We start from the raw sequence: 21,729 nt of genomic DNA on the forward strand, positions 1-21,729 counted from the left end.
ATTTTTTCTTTATTTTTTCTCGAATTGTTTTTAATACGCAAGCATCAAGTTTTGTCACCCGATATTTAAAATTTTAAATTTACAGGAACCCCCATTTTTTTACTTACGTATGTACACAGTTTCTAATATAATAACTCAATCCCCACATGACTTTTTAGAGGTATTCGGGTCTGTATTCTGTTATGTTTTCACTAGTCGCCATGTTTTTTTTTGCGCGCGCATTAAACAAATTCGAAAAATAATGTTAGTAAATGTCTGGTTATGATATAAAGTAACCGGGAAATCGTAAATTTCTTGCGAAATTAAAAAACGGCCAAACTGCTTTACAAAGGCTAAATTCACGAAATTTGGCCTAAAAAACGTCGAGTGGTTCTAAAATAATTGATGTATATACTAGAACGTTGCATTAGAAACTGAGCACCCTCTACAAATATTTAAATGCTAGACTACCCGTGACCCGTTGGATCAGTATGTTATATAAGCTATGGAATTTATGTATGAACGTGACACTTGTGACGTAAAGAAAATAGTTTTTTGTGACATAACAGAAAGATTCTTATGAAAGTATATTAAAACGAAAAAAGAATATAGATAGATTTCTATGAGTCGTTCTGTTTATAATTATTTATTTTGAAAAAAAAACAACTTACAGCCATTGAATTATTAGTGGTTTTCCATATTTACGTTAAATGTGCACTGAATAGATACCATAACACTTAAAGTTAAATTCAAATTTTTATATATCTTTTAATTGAAACACGAAAAAAAAACAATTGGGACGTTGAAAACGTACACAGTAAAACAATACGTTTTTTTGTTGCGTTCATTATTTGTTTGTATCGCAAATTAAAAAAATATTGTCGGGGTTATTTATTTATGTTGGTAGTGTAGAAGAAAATGCATGAATAGTTTATAAGAAAGGTGTATTAAAAATAGAGAATAAATTAAAAAAAGTAAAGGGGTGGGTAAATCGCCGTTGTAAAATGCTCTTATGATTGTCGACGGGTTAAAGTATATTTATTTGTAAGAACATTGCGTTAAAATAACTTAAATGTAATACGGAAATGAACGATGTAAAAAAAAATGCGGAAAGTATTAACAATTGTTTATTTTGATAATTTAAACGCGAAAAAAATACAATTGGAACGCTAAAAACGTACACAGTAAAACAATACGTTTTATTATATCGTTGATTATTTGTTTATGTACGCATAAGCAACCGGATTTTGAGTTAAAACACCCGTTACAAAGTCATTTGAGTTTTATAATTATATAGATTGACTTTATTAGATTTTTTATAATCTGGTAAATAAGTGCCCATTCAATAATAATCTGCCGATAAAATTGAAAAATAGACAAAAATCAAAAAAATAAAAATTTAGGGAGTACCGCCCGTACACGTGAACCCAGATTTTTTAACACTCATTGCTCGATCTAAATTACTTGATGGACCATCTTCAATGCATATCCACAGTTATTCAATGCCTATTTTGAAGTTTGGCTTGATATGAGTCCTGATTCGACGCTGACTACACATATTTCCTGATACGATGTTGATAAAGTGCTACTTTGATCTCTAAAAGCGAAGCAACGGACTGAAAAACCTCATAATTAAAACTTTCCTAGGCAAAGACACGAACCTCTTGGGATTGAAGCTTTTTCCTACAACAAGTCATCTATCATCATGGCTAATGAACATCGTGAATGTTTCACCATTAATTGATAAATGACTTATGACAAGACACGACAATTCTCCTTTCATTTGAGAACGATTTAAATTTGAAATGGCCTTTCTACAATTTTCGTTTGCTTTTCAAATTTTTTAACCTTTTCAAAATGCAGGGGTGTGTAAATATTTAACCGATACACTCTTAAACCCCTCGTTACATAACACTGAAATTTACATGAAATAGTAATCATATACCAAAGATGATTTAAAACAAATAAAATCCTTGCTTAGATGGATGAATAATGCAGGCAGGTATATGTCAGCAACTTGAAATGTAAACTGTTAATTTCAAATTGCCGACATATTTCTATTACTTTTGTTCATGTGCAAATTCATTCACAGCTTGAAGCGTTTAATTTTCAATCTTTCTTATCTATCTGTCTCTTGTTCAAGTGGATGGACGCTAAATCTTTTTTTTTCAATTCTAGCTGGTGGCACACAAGTCAAGACTATATATATATATATATATATATATATATATATATATATATATATATATATATATATATAGCAGAAGTACCCGTCGTCAAGTGGGTGCAAATGTAGCCTTCAAAGCTGGACTTTGATCTATATAACAATATAAATAACTTTAAACTATTTTTAACTGATATTTATTTTTTACATAAATTTTATATGTTATATTTTCTTTTTTCTTATAGGTGTACAGGTAGACAGACACATGAACGTTGAAATTTATTACATCCACAGAAAACAGGCCGCTGTCTGTATAGGTACAACACATATTTGGCATTATTTTCTGTTCGTAGTTCTTTAAATTACTTTACGAAATTATGTTTTTAAGGATTTGAACAATCTCTTCTATTAAAACAAAATACAACGGCGTAAAGCACCTCGGAGTCAGACTTGACTCAACAACACTCGTCAACAAGAACGGATGTATATTATTCTTGTATCCATGAGTGGGATACACTTCGCGGTTAATACCAACAAAAGGTAGAGAAAAAGAAAAAGTGGAAAAGTCTTATTTGAAAAGGATTGATATCACTGAAAGTGTCAGAAAAATATAAATAAATTATTTTATTCATTAAACAAACAGGGGGACCTGACGTTGCCGGGATTGAATGATGATCAACTAATGTTTCATACTTCTATATTTTGTCATTTTAATCTGGGAAATCGCACGTTTTAGATTCAGTTGATTGATTGATTGTGCCCGTTGGGGACCCACCGCACTGGAAGAAAGATTCACATGCCTCCACACAGTGACTTAGTCCAGAATACGTTGTAGTCTAATTGCACTGTACTTGTTGGTTTTATAAATTATTTTATATAATAGCTTGAACTAAAGTTTAAAATGCAAAAGCCAAGTATCATGCTTCAATTATGTTCTAAAAAGAAAAGTATATTTCAAGCACGCTGTCATGTAAAAGAACCTAATATTGATTTTATATGTCGGGCATTTCGGCTTGTGTGGTAATTAAACTTCTCAAATGTCCTTGTGATGTTAGGCTGTGTAAGGTGTTAACTTTGTTCAAAATCGCCTGTTTCTTTCTTTCATCGGATTATTTCGATTATCGATTATCATTATTCATCTAAAATATTCCGATACAAAACTTATCCAAAAAACCTGCCAGGCTCATAAATATCGTCTTGTGAAATTTTAAAAAAATCGGCCGAGCCGTTTTCAAGTTCATACGGAACGAGCTCACACAAACACACATAAATAGACAGTTCCTTTTATAGAATAGTAGCGAGAAAAACAAAATATAACATTATTTTATGTTTTAACTTGTTCGAATAAATTTAAGAAATAATGATGCGGCCTACCTTTCTTTATTTTAAAATAAGTATTACTTCTGGGAGAAATATTTTTCTATGTCATTAATATTTGTGACTTTTGTAAAATTTTGCCGTTAAACTATACACGTAAGAGATAAGCTTCCATGACGACAATGTAATCATTTCACTAATTAACGTCGAAGGCTTTTTTTGAAATATTTCTGTTCGTTAGGGAAGCAAACAGTTCTGGCTGTGAATGTCTTGCAAGGAGGGATCAAATATTAAAGTTTAGATGAGCATCTACAAAAATAATGATGGAACAGAGAGAGAGAAAGAAAGAGAGAGAGAGAGAGAAAGAGAGAGAGAGAGAGAGAGAGACTATTAATGTGTTTTCTGGAAATCTGTCTACAGAACTCATTTCATTGTGTAATAGTTTTCGCAAATATTTTCTGCGTGTCGGAAAGTTTTTCAAAAGAATCTCATGCAGATAGACTTCAGTAAGAACAAAAGAATTATATCAATAATTTATCCTGAAAGCTTTAGTGGCGAAACGAATTTGGATTTGTGAAAGGGATTATGTGTCTTAACATCTCCCAGCTGCTGGATAAAAGTTTCCTGTTGTGGCTATTGTTGGTAGCTCTCCTGGTCTTGCTCTCTACTGGTCTGAGATTATTCATCTATCTACGAGGACGTGAAATTCGAGCCATTGTCAATATCACTTCAGTGAAAAACGCCAATCGAAATGCGTTAATACGCGAACTGAGTTTCATGCTTTATCTACTGTTACTTTACATTCCCTTTGACACTAAATATAGGATTGTAATGCTGAATTATTTATCTGTACATACACATGGTGCGTCTGAAAAGTACGATGGCGATTTGATTGATGATGTGCGCTCTGTAAGGTATACTTGTCTGTCCTCGAGGGCACAAGGTTGGTTTCTATCGTGAGGAATATTCAGTTCCTCCATAAACAGACACTCTTGACTGGAGCAAAAATTAAAATAATCCCATTCTAAAAAAAAATTCTCCTTTATTTTGTTTTTTCATTTTCTTTCTTTGAAGTTTGTAACGCTGTGTATGGGACATCCAAACCAGCTGCTAACATTCCCCTGCTTTTTATTGAAACAAAGCGAGAGTTCTTTTTAGTATCCTCGTTGTTCCCTTAAGTCCAATTGTTTGGATTTCCCTTGCACTTGGTTCACCAGGAATATAAGTTAGGTAGGACTTCAGGTTCTTCTTCATAAGCCCTGTGACACCTATAATAACTGGTATGATTGATATCTTCCTAAGATTTCAGTTTCTTTCTATATCATCCATGAGATCTTGGTATTTGGTCTGTTTCTTTCGTTCAGCTCTGTTTAGACATCCATCATTAGGGACACTCACTTCAACCAAGGTTGCCACTCTCTCTGACTTATTCCATATAACTATGTTAGGTTTCACAGCAGCATTTTTAGGGTAGGTGGTTGTGAAATTATTAAGTGTAGTATTGTTGTATTGTGGCTGGAGTCTTGAAATCGGAAAACTTAGGAAAATATCGGATGTTATTCACACACACACATACCGGGTGGTGTCGGATATTGTGTTCCAATTGTTGACCGCGATGACGAAGCAGAGAGAAACAACGTCCGTTAACAAAAAAAAAACAAAAAAACAAAAAAAAAACTCCCATATTGACATCTTACGTCAATGGTCAAAACAAAGCGAGAATGGCATTTGGTCAATAAAAACGTACGCACAACAAAGAACAAACAGGCACTGATCACGACGTGTGTGACACATTTTCTTAGCAGCCGTCCGCCACACAAAAACTCCAACATGCTCACTCTCGCCCTGTCTCTTCGCTGCTGTAAGCTACACCACTGAAGTATAAATAAACGAAATTATTTGTATAACTGGGTGTTCTCTGTTATTTTTAACAACGATGCTATTCAACAAGCAAATATATATAGTTCTATATAGATGAATAGGTAGATACAGATCTCTTAGAGGGACCTTTCCTCTTAAAGATTATCAATTTTCTCCTTTCAATCATTGCAGCATTATTTCCCAAATGCTGTGCCACTTTTATTTGTAATAACTTCGACCCTTTTCATGATTTACACTAGCTGATGTAAACACTATCTGACACAAAGTACTCTCTTATGTAACAGGAGTACAGCTCAGTAATACCTAATAATTATTATAATGTCTTTCTTGTTGCCAATATGTAAACAAGCTTAAGATGCAAATATGATAGAACTGTATTGCTTATGGACTGACTAAGATTTCTTTTATATGACAGCATGCAGGAAGTGCCATGTGAAAATTACTAGCATCAAGAGTAAATGTAACGGTATAGAACCGACAGGATTCGATCTTAGAACACCATATATTCAGTCCACACGTGTATCTCTCTCAACATTACAAAAATCCCAAATAAATGGCAGTAATCATCGCATTGTTCATCAGCTTAAGAAGCAGAGACTATCGCTGTTTATCCTTGCAAAATATGACACATATATCGAAATGCAATATCATACATATTCAGAGGTTTCTTTTCTACATGTTTTTTTGCAGTTTAAAAGAGGACCCTTTTCAATTAAGTTATATCTAATGAACAATGCCGAGTCCAAAACCTCATCTTCCTGTAATGTCACCCTGCCACTTTAGCAGATATCCTTATCTGTTCACCGTTGCTAGCCGAGCACAGTGTTGAACTGGCATTTGTTTATATATATATATATATATATATATATATATATATATATATATATATATATATATATATATATATACGTGTGTGTGTGTCCTTGCATTATTATGACATGTTTTGTCCGTCTAGATATCAAGATGTTCTTTACACAAATGAACCCGCATACGAGAGGCGTACTATAAGTAATGCCCCTGACACACTTCCAGTTGTCTGATCTATGTGAAATGTTGCATGTGCAATGATTTATATCTCTACGGGTTATGTGGCAAATTACAGCTCTGAACTAATTGTGGTTTCTGTTTTACTGGTGTTTGAACTGAGTCAGGTATGAAATGGAGCCTGTTGAATGTCGAGCAGTGATCCGGTGTTTGTATTTGAAAAGACGCACACCACAGGAGACTTTTGATGAAATGAAAGAAACTGATGGTGATAATGCCCCATCATATGACCTTGTAAAACGCGGGTATCGTGAATTCAAACATGGCCAGAAGTCTGTGGAAACAGCTCATAGACCTGGTCGCCCCCCTTCTACCATTGATGAGGCATCTGTCCATCAAGTTGAGGCTGTCATTTTGGAAGATCGGCGCATTACTATTCGCCAAATAGCCCAAGATGTCAAGATTAGTACAGGGTCTGTGGAAACTATCATTCATGACCATTTGCATATGCATAGGGTGTCTGCCAGATGGATTCCCAGATTGCTCACACCATTCCAGAAGCGAGAAAGCGTCGAGTGCTCGAGGATGAATTTGGAGATGTGCCAAGAAGATGAGTCAAAGTTTTCCAAAGACTGATTACTCAGGATGACACCTGGGTCCATCACTATGATCCAGAGACCAAATCCCAGTAAATGCAGTGGACGCACTTCGACTCACCACCTCCAAAGAAGGCAAGGGTGCAGCCCTATGCTGGCAAGGTCATGCTCACAGTCTTCTGGGACCAGGACGGAGTAGTGATGACAGATTTCCTGGCAAAGGGTACCACAATTACAGGAGCCTATTATGCTTCACTTTTGAGGAAATTAAGGGAAGCTATCAAAATCAAGAGGCGGAGCAAGATCAACAAAAGTACCCTCCTCCTGCAGGACAACGCTCCCTCCACAACTCGCATGTCGCCAGATCAGAAGCACGGGCGTGTGGTTATCAAATCCTCCCACATCCTCCCTACTCTCCTGACATTTCACCTCTTCCCAGTAGTGAAATTGTTTTGAAGGGAAAGCGTTTCCCAGATGATGTAGCCTTTGTTTCTGAAGTCCCATCGTGGTTGGAGGACCAACCTGCGGTGTTCTATAAAAACGGCATCCAGAGCTGCATCAAACGATGGGAGAAATGCATAACTCTGGGTGGTTCCTATATAAAGAAAAACTAATAACTGTGCCAAGTTTCGTTTCTCTACTGCTATGGGAAGTTGGGCAGGGGCATTACTTATTACACGCTCCTCGTATTAAGTTTCTGGAGCCATTCCCTGTTTTAAACTTTATTACGCGTCATAGGGAATAGGTGGTGGTAGTTTATTTGGTGCCCTTGAACCCCCCACCACCACAAAAAAATTAACTTCCACACTTTTTTGTTTGTTTCATTTTATTTTCGCACAATTATTTTAATAAAAGTGTTGTTTTTTTAATATAAGAATATCTGTAAATTGATTTTTTAATATCCATTATTTCTGTGAGAGTTATGTCTGTAAAATATTCCTATTTTTAAACAAATATGTAAATAAACACATTTATTTGACAGAAAATATGTAAATAAATATATTTGTTTTGAAAAAAAAAACAGGCCAGGAATATTCTTATTTATTATAGAACGTAATTTAGCAAGAATTGTTTGCGAGGACCCGTGGCATACTGAATAAAATACTTGGTGACATTCATTTAGAGGCGATGCTCAGAATACAGTCGGTAATTATTTACGACTTCTACTCGCTTATGACTGGCAGCAAAAGAGCATGCTACTCCCGTGTATTAAATAAAATGTGCCATTTGAAATTCTCTGCAGATTCCCAAGTTCGACACGGTACACCTGAAGAAAGTCGAAGATTGCATCGGCTGAAATGCTGTGAACATGTCACTGAAGATGAGAACAGTAGACAGATTAATCCAAATTATACGGAACATTTATTTCATAAAATCTTCTTCTTCTTCTTCTTCTCCTCCTTCTTCTTCTCTTTTCATTGTCTTGGACGGATTCCGGGTTCGAATGACAGTGGTTCTTGTGTTCATCATTTTGTAACCTAAGCGTTGTTCAGTTCCGCTACAGTTTCTGACATTTATGTGAAAAGAATTTCATCGGTTTGTCACTTTACGCTTGAAGTATCACTTCAGTAGGCCTATCACATACAAAATTGAGTTTTAATTTGAAATATCGATGAACTTTAAGACTTACATTTGAAATAGCATTTTTGTTGTTTTTTCATTCTAAATTTGTAATAGAATTTGTGTTTGTCTTTCATGCTATATTTGTGGATAGTATTTCCGTTGGTCTGTCAAGCTAACGTTTGAAATAACATTTTAATCAGTAAAGGCTTACATTGAATAGCCGTATCTGCAGAAAGTGTTTAGTTATTTTATTTTTATTTTGTCTTTTTAATATTTCTCATAATATTGACGTCCAGGTTCCTTTAGAGAAACCAAAGATGTACGTACACCCAAATTGATAAGAGACGCTGCTGTAAACACAGAATTCATTTCTAAATATTTCCTTTTCGTTGCCCGTAGAATTCCGAAAGTTTTACGATTATGGCACGAAGACAATTTAACTGCTTATCAATTTTTGATTGGCTTCCGCAGCGTATGCTCGAACTGATTGCGATTTTATTCACGTAGACGTCACTTTTACACGCTGAATACGAACAATAATACAAGCATTCAAATTCCTCATAAGTCTTCGCAATATTCCTGCACAACACGCTTTAGCAGAGATGGTGCTACATTCGTCTGAATCGCACGATATGATTGGAAACTTGCCTGATGATGGATGACAAAGGCTGTTGCAGCAAGGAATGTTTTGACAGTACTCTGGAGGCCTCATTAATTTTACTTGTTTGGCACTTTATTTACTTTGTTGCAATATATATATATATATATATATATATATATATATATATATATATATATATATCTTTTAATAATAATAACATAGTAAAATCAAGTGAAGCATGCATGGTCCCCCGTGAGTGCACAGTGAATGAGGCATAAAAAATGACTAAGTTCAGCATTTGCTGCCTCCCCCATTTAGCCCCAAAAGTCCCCAGGGGATGTTAAATCCTGGTGAAAATTAAGAAATGGTGCAGTTTTAGGCCTTACCATATGTAAATTTGTGTTCTGCACCATTCAAAAAAGAAATGACCAAGTCCATCATTTGAACCCCCATTTAGCCCGCAAAGTCTCTAAAGCCTTAACATATTAAAATTTGAGTTCAGCACGATACAAAACTGCGAAATAGACATACACAGAAAATATTGGACAAAGATGGTAAAATAGTCTAAAACATGGAGTGGTTTTATTAGTCCAAAAGAGCCTCTGGGACACACCCAAAAGTTATCGCCAAGTATAGAGAAAAAAAATGATATAGAAATCAGTTAGTTACAACTTGTCAGAAAGTTTTATAAAAATCCAACACACCAATTCTTTTTTAATAAGCACAAAAGTGTCAATTTTAATCACTTTAACCCTAAAAGCACCCCTAGAGGGGTAACCAGAAATTTCCCAGAAAATCCGTTCTGTTACCTTTTTTACTCATATAATGTTTAATCTTTGTGCAAAATTTCGGGGGACCAAAAACTAGAACGGATATTTTAAAGAAGTTATAAAGTTACCATACGTTTACACTATGAGTTTTCAACCTTATTTTGCTTGTGGGCCACATATGAGCTATTTCATCATCTATGGGCACTATATATGCTTATAATATTTATTTGAATCAAATATTACAAAAAAAATTTTCTTAAAATATGCACAATGCGTTCATGAATAAAAAAAATTTATTTACAAAAGAACATTTGTTTATAGAAGACATACAAGAATTGCGAAACGTGATTAATTTCCGGGTTCTTTGGTCCTGAGTTTGATTTTTGTCCAGTTTATTAAGGGTTCTGAGTTTCTTACTACTGACACTGTTGCTTTTCTAAAATTATTTTATATATAATAGCCGGAGTTAAAGTTTAAAATGTACCTTTCTGCGAAATTTCCTAAAAATCGAGCAAGCCGTTTTCGAGTCCATAGGAAACTCACTGTTACACACACGTACACCCGCACACACATACACACACACTGACGAATTTCTTTTTATTTAATAGCATATTTTTTTCTGTTACACTGTGGTCTCAAAAGTGTAAACTATGTCAATGATTAAACAAATCCTATTAGAAGACTAAGTCAAGTTTAGGATGTTCAAAATCCTTATCAGTTTGTATCATCCTATAATATTTTTCACTGTACCACTGTTGACTTATACCCATACCATTTCTCATTATTAGTATTATTATTATTATTATTATTATTATTATTATTATTATTATTATTATTATTTACTAGGAGTTCTCACACAGATCATCGTCAGACATTACTAACTCACGGCAATCTGTGGCGTTCTCTGGAGTCTCTGTAGATATCCAGTACTCCCTATCTCTTTCGATAACGTTTGCAAATTAAATCGCATTATCGCAGCAGCAATTATTATTGGCTAACAAGGAACTTTCACACAGGCCAACAACGATCTCTCCTTAGAAACTTGTGGTGTTCCCTGGAAGCTGAGTGACAAAAAGTCTCTGCTCCAAATTTACAACATGGAAGGGAGAAGAAAAAGAAAAAAAAGAAACAAAACAACACACTGAAGATGGAGTCTACCTCCGAAATATATTTGTGATAAATTTTTAACAAGTAAAATATTTGTTTATTTTCCTAATATTACGCTGTGATTTGGTTTCAAGCGCACTTGATGCGTAGTTTATTTTATTCAAATTAAAACAACGTTTCAATTGAACTCTCATTTTTGATAATATTATTATTATTTACTTAGTCATTGGTAATATTAGGTTTGTGCAAAAATAATGTCGTTTCATATATACAGTTGAACGTCAAAAAACGACTTTTTTTTTTGCACCAACCTAATAATTAGTGTCTGTGTAGCAAAAAAAAATCGTCCCAAATTTTCTATATCATTCGATAATTGCTTTGTTTCTAGAACCGCCGTATTTCTTGCTAATGATGACCATTGGCTTTCTATGAAATTAAACTGGCAATTGGTTTCCTCAAGATTCGAGTGCTCCCAACTTCTAACAATCACCTTTGATATTGTGTGTTCTCATATCAGCGGTTCACAATTGGATCCTTATTTTTGTTATTTATTATACAATAATTTCACACGATTTATTTTACAAACCAATGTATTATTATTATACTATGCATGGTCTTTCAAGCAGCACTGGTTGGGCAGTGGAGGAAAAAACAAGATAATGTTACATTGTCTAATCATCCACTCTACATTCTCAGATGGTGGGATCAGTTTTATAGGCTTATCTAGCGATAGTAACAAGTGGTTAAGTGTCCTCCACCAAATTGTTTCTGTGCCGGGAGGAAGAGTTCCAGAAAAAGGATTCCCATGTCAGTATGTGTGTTGGGAAATTATTCTTTAACCTTCTGGTCCAAAACAACTGTGTAGTCTTTTTTCATGGGGCCAGTATAGCTAAACAAACAAAAACTCATGTTGATCTCAGTAGAGAAGTGCTGGTGACTTTGGAATTTGGGTGAAAATAAGCATTCTCATGATTTCAATATTCTGTAAATTTCTGGTAGAAAAAAACTAGATCTAGGATCAAAAATATTTTTCTTCGTGTGTTTTGAGGGAGGTGGTATTTGATCAATACTGCTCTGGAGACATAATTTGATATACTGTTTTGTTTTTAAATCCCCGAAACAGTGTTTCATGGTAAACAACTGATGATCCCTTTACGAACATTGGTACTATTGCTTGTTCATGTAAGTAAAACAATTCAGCAATATGTGAGATTAATTTCTTTGTGAAAAATTAATGTTCCAACGAATAACAATTCTTTATATTGTTTAAAAGTTTGTAACGAATCGTCCAAGACTATATATATATATATATATATATATATATATATATATATGGAGAAAATAAAAGAATTTAAAACTGTGAATTAATATTTATAATTAAATTTATTATTCGAAAGAATACTCCAAAAACAATTTTGGAAAGCCCTTATTGTGCTTTTTCCCCAATTGTTTCATATTTTTGAACTTTTTTTTAGAATTTATGACTAAATATCATAGATTATTGTTTCATCTTATGCATCAACAAGAAAATTTGAGCTTTTCTTCAATTATAATTTGCTAATTGCGTACTGTCCTCTGATGAGCAGACTATCAAAAGTGGCATTCTTTGAAACGAAATAAGGACTTTGAAAATTGTTTTTGGAGTGTTCTGTCAAATAATAAATTTGGTTGTAAACTTTAATTTAAATCTCTAAATTCGTTTATTTCCCCTATAATGAGCTAAACGCTCTATTGCGTCTGTATTGAACTTTTTTATTTGGTTGAGATTAATTCATTAATATATAAATATTAATATTTATACTGAATTGAAATTTGTCTCTGATTATATCAGGTAAACATTTCTTTACAGCTGTATTGCTAGTTATATATATATATATATATATATATATATATATATATATATATATATATATATATATATATATATATATCTACATATATGCTTATATGCAAGACTATATTTATCCCTTTCTATTCTAAGCACTAGGTTAAAGATAATTTCCTGTGTGAATAATTTGAATTTCCATATTTCTGTTTGCATGAATAAGATACCGACTGCTTCTAAGCTGAAAAGTAAGAAATTCAATTTCAAATGCGTAAACGCCTTCACAACTGATGCCATATTAAGCATCGCTCATGGCCCTTTTTATCATCAGGTTGACTCAAAATATCTACACTCTCTGAGAAGATTTTTGAAAAATAAGTAAGTGATGATAATAATAATAATAATAATAATAATAATAATAATAATAATAGTGCCAAAACTGTAGCTAGTATTATAAAAGGAAAGATCTAACACTATTTAGGATATCGAAATACAACCAAACAAATTCATTCAAACAAGAAAAACGGAACATGCTAAACAAAAAATGCTAAATAGTGATCTGTTCAATTCCGGGGGCTTCAATGCCAAGCAGTTTTCTAGGATCGAGTTGCATCTCCAGTGAATCAGCTACCTAATGAGATCGTGAACCAATGCACTCTACAGAGCTTCATGTCAACCTTGGACAGTCGCTGATAAGACCTACACGATTTTCCCCTTTTATATTTTCTCTTTGTACATAGCCTCCCAAATTCTCACTAACTTTTCCCTCTTTGTCAATGGCAATCGGCTGTGCGTTTAGTCTTTGCCAATTAAATGAATGCATGAATGAATGAATTGTCCTAGCAGTTCACAAGGTGAAAGTGAAGAAGGCTGAAAAGTTAGAGAAATTACATAAATATTCGCAGACAGCTGAGGGGAATGTTGAATATCAAGAAAACAATCCCGAGGACAACTGGAATAAATACCGCAATAAATTGCTATTAAACAGAGGATTGGCACTATACAATCATGACACTGATGAAAGCAGACAGGATATTAAAAACAATATTACAGTGCAGAAACTATTACATAGGTGACATTAAGGATCCACAGGTAAATTGATATAAAATGGCATTTTGTGAATATATATATATATATATATATATATATATATATATATATATATATATATATATATATATATATATGGAAAATAAAATATTTGTTAAAATATAGGAATACCTATGGGTTTAGACCTTCACTTTTCTGGGCAAATCTGTATTTACATAGACTAATATATATATATATATATATATATATATATATATATATATATATATATATATATATATATGTATGTATGTATATATATCATTAATAAAATATTACATATCTAAAACATAATTATCATAGTAACAGGAGATTGATAAACGACCTTATACATATAAATGATACTTAGAATTTTGAAAAAAAAATAAACATTTGATTTATCCTAAGGAGTTAGAATTACACTGTGTACATAGAGGAACAAATGCTATATTCATTTATATAAATATAAAAATTGAGAATTGAATATTCATTTATAAAATCGTTGATAAAATAAACTCCTCCTTTAAAATAGTTTTTATGCTACATGAAAATAGCGAATGTCTTATATATATATATATATATATATATATATATATATATATATATATATATATATATATATATATGTTTTACAATAGCATTAAATCCGAGTTTTTAAAATAGCTTGTGTTACCCTAAATTTGATAGATTTTATACCGCCAGAATCTTGTTTAGTAATAAGAATGATTAAAGAAGGTGGTGACTGCCCCCCCAGAATATGTAAACAGTTAAATAAAACATTTACTCGGTATCTTGATGCTTTTAAATCATATCAAATTAAGCAAAGTAAATTCATAGAAAATATCCAGAACCACATGAACAATGTATAATATATCTAAAAATGTATATATCTGAAAAATACATATATATTTTATAAATTATAATATATATATATATATATATATATATGTGTGTGTGTGTGTGTATATATATGTATATATGTATATATATGTATGTATATATGTGTATATATGTATATATATATAACTACTTCATTTACTCACATAAAATTAATATACGAAAGTATTTACTCCAAAAGTGCTCAATACGTAGGTAGAGCTAGTTAGTAACTTAAAAAAATATATGGCGATTAAGCTACACTGAAAATTCCGCGTTTCATCCACTCTAAGATTCTTCAGGCTTATGCGCATAAGCCTGAAGAATCCTAGAGTGGATGAAACGCGGAATATTCAGTGCAGCTAAATCGCCATATATTTTTTATAACTTACTATATATATATATATATATATATATATATATATATATATATATATATATGTGTGTGTGTGTGTGTGTGTGTGTGTGTGTGTATAATTTGTGCACACATGAAATATCGTTTTTATACAATTGTGTATGTATATGCTTGTATTTGTGTTTGAATACAAAATGCAAATACACACGCATATATCTATATATATATATATATATATATATGTGTGTGTGTGTGTGTGTATGTGTGTATGTGTGTGTATGTGTGTGTGTGTGTGTGTGTGTGTGTGTGTGTGTGTGTCTGTATCTGTGCAGCAGATGAACCAGTAGACCACTCCTCAGATTTAAGGATGTGTGCAAAAGGGACAACATCAACCCTTTTGACTTGGAATCCTACGCTGCGGACCATGACTCCTGAAGAAGTGTGTCCGACTGAGCGAGCAGAGAAGAAATGAACAGTGAGAGGAGAAGAGGGACAGGCGCAAAAGGATAGCAGCAGCAGCAGCAGCAGCAGCATCGGTAGAGCATGACAGTGGGTATCTCTGCGGAAAGTGTAACAGAATCTGCTTCTCCTGCATCAGTTTGCTCAGTCACAGCAACACTGCCACCACTCATGACAACCTTCAGGCGCGATTCTCCATCGTCTATACAGACGAAAGGACTCCAACAAGGATTGTGTGTGTAGTTATTCACAAAATGACGGCTTAGCTGTTCTTCAATGCGGCTAGACAATCCAATGCTTCGAACTGGGATCGATAATCAATGGTCTAGATAACAAGCGGCGATTGTAAGCATTTAACTCTCATCCGGAACTTGCTGAGAGTAAGCAAAATCTGAAAATTAAACATTTTCAATTGTCTAAGAGCCCCATTTGTTTATACGTTTATTGCGGAAGCTTTCGATTTCATTTAATAGCAAAATTTATTCATATATGCATATTTATATATATGCACACACACACACAGTCCTGTTTCGTTGCACCACAACTCGTACGTACTTCTAGACTAGCAGCCGAGGATTGAACCTGGTACCATCGTGTTGACAGTTAGCAGTTCTATCGCTCGACCCACGGGAGCGACGCCCGTAAATTATCTCGCCAAATTTCTATTTATACAAACATTTGTCCATTACTTTTGCAGTGCTCTAACCGCTTGTTTAAAAACAAACAGTGAGCGCCGCATATATATATATATATATATATATATATATATATATATATATATATATATATATATATATATATACATATATATATATATATTCTTTTTTGTGTGAAAATGGCATTTGCTATCACCATTCTACTGATAATTTTATAATCAAAGACTACTCGAACATGACATCAACATCTAACACACCTGATCGTCATGAACATGGTATTTATGTTTATGAATTACGTTCCATCTTGTAGGGACATATCCAAAAGAATACCCTAAATTGCCATTAAGATCAAGGATAAAGTGTAATAACACTCTGACATCACAGAGTGTGGCTATGATCGATGGCTGACTGGGATACCGCAGAGATTTCATCAAAAATTTCTCTAAATTCTTCCTTTAATAATAATGTGTTCAGTATCACATCTGACATACTTGGTTAGTTAATCCTTGGTATAGAGAGGTTTATCTTCTCCAAGAAATCCCATCAGGAACTAAAAAGCCAGCTCAATTACAACCAGAATCTGCAGCTATTATTGTGCATAGCTATCCTGCTTTCAATTGCTTTTATAGAAATAGATGTTCTAAAATGGAAACTACCTTCAAGGCGTCGAGCAAGCATCACAAAAGAATAATCAAATACGCAAATCTATGATGGCTGAACCAACACTTGGTTCCCAAGAGTTTTGGCAAATAACAAACGGGGTCCTTAACAGATATATTACCTCTATTCCTACCATTTTACTAGATCAAAAGTGATTTTCTAGCATCCGATAAAGCCAAACAGTTTGCAAAAGGTATTTATGGAATGAAATCGTTTGTACGAAAATTAATTCAACGATCATCATCTAATGTTAAGAGTCTATCAAAGTTTTCGTAACTCCGTTGAAGTATGTGATTCACAATAAATTACTTGTGATTACTAATAGTCTCATTGTTTTAAAAGAATGGAATGTGGAAGCCTTCGTGTTCAGAGATGCCTATCACCTGAGTTTCTCTCTAGGATGCTAAACACTTTGAACCGCATTGATATGTTTGTTCGGACTGTTACCAAATTTATCAAGAACTTAAATAGAAGCAAGCCAACAACATTCCAATTATAGTGCTCAAGAATTTGCACCCTGTAGTCGTTCCTATTTTACAATGCTTTTCAATAGTTGCTCAAAGAACTGTTTCCATCACCTTCCAAACTTCCCCAGTATACATAGTATACATAGTATTAAAAAAATTACTGTAGATTTGTCTTCTTCATCTCAGTGCAGACCAGTCAGTCTCCTGTGCATCCTGAGTAAGTTTCTTGAACCTGTGATGAATAAAGAAGGCGTCAATCACCCCATCAAATAAAATCTTCTCAGTGACAAGCAATATAGATTTTTTGCTGCAGAAGCAACAGCAAATGTGCTCTGACATATCAAAGGTTTTTTGATAGGTTTTACACAAAGATTTTCTTTATATATATTAACTAACTATGAAATATGTAGAAATGTTTTTTCACCCATGAAATTATTTCTCTCAAATGAATTTATATAGTCGTTGATGGGCATAGTATTTATTATTGGTATACATAAGGGATCTATCTGGGTGCATCTTCCTGATATTCATTAATGATCACCCAAATAACATTTTAAGTTGATTTAATGTCATTTATTCAGATAACTCTATGGCAAACTTAAAGAGCATTAATGATCAAAATCTATTTGTGTGTTGCTCTCTCCATGTTTGAACCACGTTAAACAATGGGGAAAACGTATCTGGTTAGATTTTATATATCAAAACCAATATTTCCTTCTTTTACCACTAATGCCCGGATCCTTACTTTACCCCAATTGAAATAAATGGATCTCTCCTTGAAATAGCTCCCGCTTTGACAACCTCCTAGGAATTATCTTTACACCAGACTTCAATTGGTAGACGTAGATGAAATCAGTTTCTAAGGTCATTGGGGAAAAATGGTTCGATCTTTCTACTGCGGCAGAATGTACCTCACTCGTGACGCAACATCTATTTACATAAGAGTCAAATAAATCCTAAGGAGGAGTACTTTGCAGAATCTGGAGAAGTGCCACTCATAGCCCTCTTTCCTGCATTGACAAAGTAAAAAAAAACTGACTTTAAAATATAGGTGTGGTATTCGTTTCCCTGCAGTCTCTTTCTCACAGAAGAAGGTAGCTTTTCTTTACTCTATGGTTATTTCCATGGTACTTACTAGTGATGGGATGATTAATTGAAATCAGAATCGGGAATCGCAAAAATCGGACCTTTTTGGAGTATCAGAATTGGTATCGGAATCGGAAAAAATTGAGCCTATTTTCTGATGCCAAAACCGATTCCTTAAATTATTTTTTTTTATTTGATTTGGTTTGTGAAACATCTTCTACTAGTAAGACTAAAATCTCTAGATCACCCCCCACACAAGTGTGTTTTTACGTTTGAGAAAATAGAGGCACATTAAAAATGTGTTTTTACGGTAATCGCGACAAAATAACACTTTTATAGTTAAATATTTCGAGATTTTATAAAGAATCGGAATTGGAATCAGTAATTGCGTTGGAATCAGGAATTTAGTACGGAATCGGTAATTGTATCGGAATTGGGAAAAATATTGGAATAGTCCCAGTACTTACTCAACTGAGTTCCGATCCATGGTTCTACCCTCTCAGACATTTACAATAAGAACTCGTCTAGCTACAACAACTATACAAAAGTTTTCTTATATCCTGCTATGTACTTAAAAGTAAACCGAACTTTCGTGAGCAAAGCTTCTTTCCAAGAACAATCCGTCTATAGAGCATAATTCCATGAGGCTGCTCATCAGCTGACTATAGCATGGGCGTTTTCATGTTCAATGTCACCAAATACTTGTTGAGCTCTCAAATATTCTTATTTCAGACCAGTCTCAGACATTGTTACCAATCGTTACCTTACTATGTCACTGTCCTTCTGATACATATATTTACACTTATACTCGAGTGGCATATATGCCTTGACAAGTGGTGACAATTGATATCCAAAAATGTCTTGCACAGTGAGTCTATAATGCAGCAAGAGTTGCACAATCTCAATCTGACCTCTCCTTAAATACCTACATATATGGATGTCATCATCTATTTGGACAGCTCTATATTTAGCCCTTAGATTTCCCTCAAGCCTAGCATTATCAGCGATTCGAGCATGTAATACGGACGCTAAATCAAATCTGAACTATTTTCTACAACCACAACCAAGAACGTGTCCCAAATGTTGTAAGTACATAACCTGTTATAGCCGTATAAACGTATAATTACGTGAAATTATTTCCAAATTTTCCAAAGTGTCCACCATCATTGTCCGAATTTTCCACAATTTAGTTCATCCCACGCAAAAAAGTCATCATCCGGAAAACAAGTGAAAATCAACAACACAGACAAGTGTAATTTGCAGGGTCACAAATCACCATTGATAAAACAAAATGTTCAGTCAATTGTTAAGATAGAATCCGCCTGTATTCGGCACTGTGAAATAGCTAGTTCATCGCAAATGTAAAAATAAACATCGTCATTAGCAAACAAGTATAGGAATGTCTAGATAGATATTTTCATAACATCCACGTTAGTAAAATACTGAGTAAATTTCAATTATAAACTTCAGTTTAAACAATTATAATTATATAAGAATATATATATATATATATATATATATATATATTAAGTAATGTGATTTATAATTTAAAAATTTAAAAAATTTTTAAAAATTTAAAAATCAAAATTTAATTAAATTAAAAATCAGTTTCATAAGAAGGAACAACAACAAAGTCAGATAATTGACTTTGTTGTTGTTCCTTCTTATGAAACTGATTTTTAATTTAATTAAATTTTGATTTTTACATTTTTAAAATTTTTAAATTATAAATCACATTACTTAATATTGAATTAGCTCTAGGACATTTAACTATCGAGCTTATTATATATCTAAATTACAACGAGCATTTCCTGTATTTTAATTAAACTAGTAATTTCACTATTACATTAAAATACACTTAGCTCTTTAGACTATTATTCTAATCTCCTTTAAATTCATATATATATATATATATATATATATATATATATATATATATATTCCAATTATATAATTATTTAAACTAAAGTTTATAATTGAAATATATATATATATATATATATATATATATATATATAGATAGATAGATCGATAGATAAGTAGATAGCTATATCACTTTGCGTGTGTGAGAGAAGTTCCTTCCCTACCGTTTTCGAAACTATCTTTTTCCGAGCCTATCTTTTGCAAATTTCACGTAAAACTAATTATTTTGTTTGGCGACGTTCTTAGATATGTTTTCTACATAAATTCACCCGATAAGTATTAAATATCGAAAAAAAAATTCGATCTTAAAAATACCTTATTTCTCTTATAGTTGTAAAAAGACAATTTTTACAATGGAATATTTTGCATTACACTGGTATGGAGGATACTAAAATTTAAGGGAGTAATTTCTTCTTTAAAAATAACAGATTTATAATAATCTGGATACATAGCTTATTGGTTGAGAATTCGACAACAGATCGAATGATCCCCTAGTCAATAACGGGTGTACATCACCATTTTAATTTTTCTTATTATTGAGTTAAATATACGATAAAAGAAGAGACACTATTTAAAATCGTCGCAAATTATTTCTTCGCTTGAATATTATAAAACTAAACATTAATCAGAAATCATTTTTCCAGGGAATTCATCGTCAAGCTCAATTACCAGCTGATATGACATTGTAAACAAACCCAGACAGAATTTGATGAACGACATTATCATTATTATCATTTATTTATTTATTTATTAATTTAATTATTTTTTTTCGAATTATTCCACTATTATTATTATTTTAATGTAGAGGATTGATTCTATAAAAATACGTTCACAAACTGTATAAATTAAAATATAACGTTCAAGCGTATTGTATGGACTGCCAGCTAGTATATATATATATATATATATATATATATATATATATATATATATATATATATATATATCATTCAACCACGGTAGTGGTTGAATATATGCTTAAGTCCGAAATTGAATGAATCGAGACACATTAAAACCCCCACCACTAATTCCGTTCGCAATTAAATTTCAAACAGGTTATATAGTTGGATAGTACCCATCATTAGCTACATTTTGAAAAAAAAATTCGAAAATTGGTTCAGTAGAAAAAAAGTTACAATAAAATATGTGGGTTCACAAACAGGAGAGTAAGTACATAAGTGACTAACGCTTTTTTTATTTTGCATAACTTTTTTTGTATATAAATATTGGTTACTGCGATTTTGCCAATATGACATGTTAGCGTAACAGTTAGAGTACCGGGGTTTGGTGGAAAGATTTTAGGTTCAATCCCGTGTATCGTTTTTTTTTCATAATTAAAAAACCGAACTTTTTTTAATAACTAATTTTTTAAAACTCTCCTTATTGTTGAGT

Source organism: Euprymna scolopes, chromosome 9 (assembly GCF_053919585.1).
Source record: "Euprymna scolopes isolate OS-2025 chromosome 9, ASM5391958v1, whole genome shotgun sequence".
NCBI classification, from domain to species: Eukaryota; Metazoa; Mollusca; class Cephalopoda; order Sepiida; family Sepiolidae; genus Euprymna; species Euprymna scolopes.